Source organism: Cheilinus undulatus, linkage group 1 (genome assembly GCF_018320785.1).
Source record: "Cheilinus undulatus linkage group 1, ASM1832078v1, whole genome shotgun sequence".
Lineage (NCBI taxonomy): Eukaryota > Metazoa > Chordata > Actinopteri > Labriformes > Labridae > Cheilinus > Cheilinus undulatus.
Window position 1 is genome coordinate 57,875,388 of NC_054865.1, and position 8,045 is coordinate 57,883,432.

Sequence of the window (8,045 nt, forward strand, 5' to 3'; positions counted from 1 at the left end):
TCATTGGTCACTCGGTGTCAGATAAACTGAGGCTGCTGATAATCTGGACTCGGCCCCCAGCTCCAGCATGCGTCCAAAGCCAAAGGCGGGGTAGAGGGCTTCAGTGAAGGTGGTGTGGAAGGTGTGGAGGTGGATCCGTCTGACTGAAGAGACCAAAGATGGCAGACAGTAGAAGGACAGGGTCCCAGCAGGCCAGTCCAGATACACTGCCACTCTACCGGACTGAGAGCTGGGGGGCATGGTTATGTCTGTCGGTTTGTTGTTGTGCCAGGTGGTGTAGCCCTGAGAGGAGCAGATCAGACCCCAGGACTTACGGTTCCACCCGATGCAGCAGTCGTCACCATCTCCTCTTCTGTTGATGCCTCTGTAGGTCACTCCTATGTTCACCCTTCCACTCCACCTTACCTCCCAGTAGCAGCGACCAGTCAGGCCTTCAGAGCACAGCAGCTGTTTCCAGTCAGAGTCAAATCTGTCCGGATGATCAGGATACCACTGCTTCTCCCTCACCAGCTTCACTCCTTTGTTGTCATCAGACAGGAGGAGGTTTCTGTCTGCTGTGATCGGGTCCAGGAGAAGATCCCAGAAATCTGACGGAAGAAATAAGAGAGGTGGATTCAGGAAGAGAGTGCAGCAGATCAGTTAGTCTGTCAGGGTAGGCCCTAGTGGACAAACGCTAACCCTAACCTTAAAAAACTTTAAATTAAAAGTGTGTTTTTATGTTTTTGTTTTGTTGGAAGAGAAAGGTAAATTTAAATTGAAGGAGTGAAAACACCTACTCACTTTGAATCAGGTGCCCGAAATAAAAAAAAATACAAAAGAGGCAGAATAAGAAAACGACTTCCCACAAAGATCTTTTCAGAGAAGGGTGAGGGCATTTGAGTAAAGAAAAGCAGGGATAGACAGCAGGAAAATTAGGATATTTTAAGAGACAAAAACAAGGAAAATTTAGGTCTGTCTTAGGGTTAAGCAGAGGACAACAGGCTGAGGAAGGGGGGGGTGTAAAATTCTTTCTGGATCCCCAGAATCCTTTGCTACACCCTTGTGTACATGATTTTGAAGAAGCAAACATGGTAAACTGCTGAGAAAGTCGATTGGATTTGACTCTGAAAATAGCCCAGAGTGGACGGAGATGTTCTGAGTTTGGGACACGGGAACGGTGAGGGGGTCCAAATGAATCCTTTTCAAAAGTGTCACCTGTTGGGACAGATGACAGAGGAAAGTTTGACTTACACCTGAGGGGCGATGGTTTCAGCCGACTCTTTCCACAGTGATCTATCCTGTGGAAGAGGGAGAACATATGAAACAGGAGTGAAGGCCAGCAGAGACGTAAGCGCTGACTTAGTCCAGTTTTTAATGTGGTTTTCATGATAGTAAAAGTCAATACCTGAGTGTTTCCAGTTTCCATCGGTGGTCAGCGAGTCCAACAGAAAGCAGCTTCATTCCTGAGTCTCCAGGATGGTTGTAGCTCAGGTCCAGCTCTTTCAGGTGGGACGGGTTCAGGTTCAGAGCTGAGGCCAGAGAAGCACAGCCTTTCTCTGTGATCAGACAGCCTGACAGCCTGCAAACACAATAATAGAACATATTTATGTTTAAATAAGGCTTACACTAGTTCAACCCTCAGTCGTTCTGTTTTTAAGAAGATTCTTCAACAGCAGCTTTCTCTTTTGTCACTCTCCCATAAAGCTCAGTAGAAGCATTGGTCCACGTGGTGTTTGAGCTGATCCAGAGCTCTGGTGATAATTTGAGCGAGAGAGTCGGGTTTGTTTTACTGGTGTTTGCTGTGTTGTGCCATAATGGATCTCCATTTGGCCGGAAATGTTCCTGTCTCACAGCGTCATATGGGACTCACCAACCCCTCAACTCTCTGAAAACATTGTGTCAGCTGTTGAAGTGGAAAACTGAGTCGAAATAACTGCTTCGAGCAGAGCTGCCCCTGGCCAAAGTGAGGCCTTAGGCCAGTGTTACTCAACGTGTGGCTCTTTTATGTCTTAATTTTATAAATCATTCCACCAGAAAACCTTAAAAAGGGAAGCTTTTTTGCCCTTTTCACCTTTTTTGCCACATTTGACCCATTAAAGCTTCCCTTTGCCATTAAATACCACAGTTTCCTGCTTTATTGCCCATTTCTGCCACTTTTTTTTTTCAAATTTTTGCCACTTTTATCCCATTTTCACCCATTAAAGCTACCCTTTGCCATTAAATACCCCCCCACCACCACCACCACCATCCCCCCGCACTGTAGTGCCAAACCTAGAGGCTTTCTGGTGGAAAAATAAAACAAAAATATTCAATATAATGTACAATAGAGCCAGTTTTGTTGTTGGCCCATTTTTACCCTAAACTCACTGAATAACATGGAGCAGTATTAACCCTCTGTGGTGCTCTGTAGCCTAGCATCTCCAAGCACTTCATACTTAAAGGGACAACACGCTCTGAAATTACAAGTCCTGCTAGTGACTTATACAACCCAACTCCAAAAATCCCAAAATATCTCTTTAAGTATCAGCCAAATGAGAGCAAGCTAGAAAGAAGAGCATTTCTGAACCAGTCTTGAACCAAATGCATGATCATGTCCTGCTCCATACTGACACTGGGGTTATGTTAAACAGAGACTGTTTGAAGCTATTGAAAAACTACTAACTCTGTTTGATATTTTCCTGTTCATGGAATACTGACCTGAGAATCTCCAGTCTACAGTGAGGACTCTTCAGTCCCGCTCAGAGGGGCTCTACTCCGGTGTCCTGCAGGTCGTTGTTACTCAGGTCCAGATTTCTCAGAGCAGAGTTCACAGAGGTGAGCTCTGAGCTCAGAGCTGCACAGCTTCTCTGTGAGAGGTTACAGCCGCTCAGCCTGAGGAGGAAGAGAAGACAGTTCAGGAGGAAGAGTTCCCTGCTTCCATGTAGCTTTTACACCTGTAAGTGTGTCTGAATCGACTTCAGTGTCCCAGTTCAGATCAGGTTTTTTCTCCTGGGTTTGGGTCTATAAAGGTCGGACGTAGTTTTCAGAGACCGGGATAAGCAGCTCTACATCCTGTTCAATGGTAGCTGCTCCAGTCCTAAACCCCTACCGTCCTAAATCTCTGAAACCTAAACCTAAAACTAGACCTAGACCTAGACCTAGACCTAAACCTAAACCTAAACCCTAGACCTAAACCATGGTCACCAGACACAAAGATCTGAATTTAGAGATTTGAATAGCGAGTTTTCTCTCAGGGCGCTTTCACACTAGGCCCAGTTGATTTGAACTGCGATTCCTCCCCCTCCCCCTTCCCCCGCAGGCGTGCTTTCACACCTAGCAATATTGAACCGTGCCCTGGCGCACTTGTGTATTTACTCGGTCTGAAACAGCAGGTGGCGGTATGCACGTAGCTGGTTTACAACCCCACAAAGGAGGAGAAAGAAGAAGAAGACTGTTTTTGTTTTGACCCGGCAAAAAGTCCATCCTGCAGCCATGGATGATTAAAATCACTTTTAAGATGCCAGCAACTTCGCTCTTCATATCTGCACATCTACTACAGCTCAGAGGATTAAATGGGCTCATGCTGCAAAGATACAGCGGTTTTTGAGGTGACAGGAGACCTTTATTGCCTCTGCACCTCCTCTCACTTGTGTTCATCTGTAAGGTGAGTCACAGCAGACCGTTTATTGGCTGGATTCTGATGATTTACGCCCTTTATTGAGGAAAAATTTGAAAAAAGTGCCATGCTGTTTAAAGAAGTTTAGCTTTTACGATGATGTCATAAAGCTGATTCGATGCTCTGTCTCATCCCAACCGTGCCAGAGTCCACTTGATTCGCGCCCAGGACCACCTCCCCAGGTGGGCCCGTGCCCAGTGCCAGGGCGCAGTTCGTTTGCATTCACAGTACCCAAACGAACCAGACTTTGGGCTTAAGTGCACTCAGATCCGGGACCGGGCCCCTAGTGTGAAAGCACCCTTAGTGCATACAAACACCACATCCCAATTTAGATTCGAATTTGGTTTGGTTAACTAAGTTAAGTTAGGTTAAGTTAAGTTACATTTGGTTAAGTTAAGTTAACTTAACTTATGTTTGGTTTGGTTTAGTTGAGTTTAGTTTGGTTACTTAAGTTGAGTTTAGTTAGTTTGAATTTAGTTGAGCTTTGTAAGTTTAGTTTAGTTGATTTTAGTTGGATTTAGTCAGCTTAGTTGGTTTGGTTTGGTTCAGTTTGGTTTAATTTTGTTGAGGTGGAATTGTTTAGTTAAGTTCAGTTTTATATATCAAGTTTAGTTTCATTCAGGTCTGTTATGTTGGTTTAGTTTGGTTTGGTTCAGCTCATTTTTGTTCAGTTGTTTAGTTTAGTTTAGTTGATCTGAGTTAGTTTAGTTTAGTTTAGTCTAGTCTAGTTTAGTTAGTTGAGTTTAATTAATTGATCTGAGTCTATTTACTTTAGTTGAGTTGAGTTAAATTGGGTTGGTTTAATGTAGCGGAGTTGTTTGGTTGAGTTGATCTGAGTCTGTTTAATTTAGTTCAGTGTGGTTGTGTTTAGTTGACCTGAGTTAGTTTAGTTGAGTTGAGTTTGGTTAAATTGGTTTGGTTTAAAGGATGCACCAGCCCATGTAAACACTCTCTGATGAACTTCATACATACAGGCAGGTTTCAGAGGCTTTGACCACTGGCAGTAGTCTCAGAAGTCCCCCCTCTGAAGCAGCAAATTTCCTCAGGTCAAACTCATCCAGGTCTTTCTGTGACGACAGAAGGATGAAGACGAGCGCCGAGTACTGGGAGTCGGAGAGCTTGGTTCCAGAGGAACTTCCTGATCTCAGGTAGAGTTGCATCTCCTCCACCAAAGAACGGTCGTTCAGCTCATTCAGACAGTGGAACAGATTGATGCTCTTCTCTGGAGGAGGATTGTTCTGGATCTTCTTCTTGATGTACACTACTACCTTCTCTTCTGTCTGTGGTGTACTTCCTGTCTTTTTCAGCAGGCCTCTCAGCAGCTTCTGATTGGTCTCTAGTGAAAGTCCCAAGAGGAAGCGGACAAACAAGTCCAGGTGTCCGTTTGGACTCTGTAGAGCCTTGTCTACTGCTTGTTTGAAGAGGTGTTTGAGGGTGGATCTGTGCCCCAGTGGTACAGGGTGTGTTGGAGGAAACCGCTTTCCTCTGAGCAGGTCGATGCCATCGTTGATGAAGGTAAGAAAGACATACAAGGCTGCCAGGAACTCGTGAACGCTCAGGTGTACAAAGCAGTACACCTTTTCCTGGATCAGCCCCCGCTCCTCTTTGAGGATCTCTGTGAACAATCCTGAGTGGACGGAGGCAGCTCTTATATCGATTCCACACTCTTTCAGGTCATCTTCACAGAAGATCAGGTTTCCTTTTTCCAGCTGCTCAAACGCCAGTTTCCCCAAAGTGAGGATGGTCTTCTTCGCCTCTCTGTTCCAGACCTAATCAGTTGCTACACTGTTGTGATATTTCACATTTCCCTGTTTGGTCTGGACCACCAGGAAGTGCAGGAACATCTCTGTCAGAGTTTTAGGAAGTTCTCCCCTCTCACTGGTTTTCAGGAGATCCTGTAAAACGGCAGCACTGATCCAGCAGAAGACCGGGATGTAGCACATACTGTGGAGGTTTCGTGAAGTCTGGATGTGGGAAATGACTCTGCTCGCCTGCTCTTCGTTTCTGAATTTCCTCCTGAAGTACTCTTCCTTCTGAGGGTCACTGAACCCTCTCACTTCTGTCATCATGCCAATGTGTTCCGGAGGGATCTGATTGGCTGCTGCAGGTCGTGATGTTATCCAGATGCGTGCAGAAGGAAGCAGATACCCTCTGATGAGATTCGTCAGCAGCTTTTGGACTGAAGCGGACTCTGTGACGTCAGTGAGGATTTCACTGTCATGGAAGTCCAGAGGAAGCTGGCACTCATCCAGACCGTTGAAGATGAACAAAACGTCAAACTTGTTAAATCTGTGGATTCCTGCTTCTTTGGTGTCTCTGTAGACATAATGAAGAAGCTCCACCAAGCTGAATCTCTTCTTTTTCAGCAAGTTGAGCTCTCGGAAAGAAAAGGGAAAGATGAACTGAATATTCTTGTTGGTTCTGCCTTCGGCCCAGTCCAGGATGAACTTCTGTGTTAGGACTGTTTTCCCGATGCCAGCCACTCCCTTCGTGACCACGGTTCTGACTCTCTCAGATGAAGCTCCAAATACATCCTCACATCTGATGGCTGTTTCTGAACCTGCCGGTCTTTGAGAGACCGCTTCTATCTGTCTGATCTCGTGTTGATCACTGACCTCTCTGCTCTCTCTTTCTATGACGTGCAGCTCTGTGTAGATCTGATTCAGGAGAGTCGGGTTTCCTGCTTTGGGGATTCCCTCGAACAGATACTGAAGGTTCCTCTTCAGCTGAGACTTCAGTTTATGTTGACAAAACAAGGTAAGAGATTCTGAGGAAAAAACAGATACCATGGTAACAACTTTAGATTATACAGAACATATATGCACATATTTATGGTTTTTGTATGGCACTGAGTTAAACCAGTACACCCAGAAGTCTTTAGAGAAGTATCAAGGACGATTGGAGCAACGGTGTGGTGTGCAAATCAAGACAGACACGCCTCCAAATTAAAGTAGCAAGACGTGGTCTGGTTCTGAAAAACCTGCAGCTTTATAGTGGCGTTCAAGCTAAGTGCTACACTGGCAACAGCCATTACTATTGGCTCTCAGTACAACTAAGCCCCGCCCATAGATACTGCCTCGTCTCAGACTGAAGCATTGTAGTGTGGCAATCAAGGCTGCACTATCCAAGACACGACCAAGACTTTTGAAGGTCATGACCATGATGAGCCAAGACCGAGACAAGACCAAGACTTTTGGGGGTCGAGACAGAGTCAAGACAGGGACCGAGACAAGACAAAGACTTCAGGGGGTCGAGATCGAGTCGAGACCGAGACAGAGAGAAGACCATGACTTTTGGGGGTCTAGACAGAGTCAATATTAAGACGGACACAAGATCAAGACTTTTGGGGCTTAAGACCAAGTCAAGACCAAGACTGAGACAAGACCAAGACTTCAGGAGGTGAAGGCAGAGTCTAGACCAAGACCGAGACAAGACCAAGACTTTTGGGGGTCAAGACAGAGTCAAGACAGGGACCGAGACAAGACCAAGACTTTTGGGGGTCTAGACCGAGTCAATATTAAGATGGACACAAGATCAAGACTTTTGGAGCTTGAGACCAAGTCAAGACCGAGACCAAGACTTCAGGGGGTTGAGAGTGAGTCAAGACTGAGACTGAGACTGAGTCAAGACAGTTAAAGAGCATTCTCTGTGTAATTTTAGTTTTATTTTTAATAAATTTGACAGATAAAAACAAGAGTCTGCAACTCTTTCAAAGCACAGCATGTAAAAATCTCAAATCTAAACAAATCTGTTCAACTAACTTCTTGTAAAGAATAAATCCTTGTATGTATTTAAAGGCAACTGACAAGCCCAGAATTATTTTAAATATCTGAAAATGGGATGTTGATCTGGATTAGTCAGGTGAATGAGGCCTAAAGTTAGTGCTCAGAGGGATTTCTGACTAGACATAAGATGGACTGATATCCGAGTTTTTGCAGGTTTGTTTATAACAAGTGCTTCTTATTATCACATTAATCAAGTCGAAGAAGAGCAGATCAGTGCTGGTCTAGACCAGTCTTGATGGAAAATCCTGAGTCTGGCCAGTCTGAGACAAGACCAAGTAAAAATGCTCTCAAGTCCAAGCCAAGGCCAAGACCATTATCGATGCAGTCTAGAGACCTGTCTCAAGACCAAGACCGTTCTTGGGTTCTACAACACTAGAGCTTTGTAAGACACATCTGCCTGATGATAGACATGGAATCAGGACGATCCATCTGCTTAGCGAGGTTAACAGAGACACCATCTCCACGTCAGCACCCAGTCGCTATAAAAGCCCATAATTCAGAAGCTGAGGTAACTTACTGCTCTGCAGAGCATCAGCCAGCGTCTCCTGCTTCATTCCTCTGAGGAAACTCAGGGTGATCCTCAGAAGAGCTTCTCTGTTCCGCTCTTCCTCCCTCTCACCCTCCAT

The 8,045-nt window shown here is 45.2% G+C and overlaps 1 pseudogene; it reads right to left on the minus strand.

The window, feature by feature from the left end:
- Window positions 1–8,045, minus strand: LOC121523913 (annotated as a pseudogene).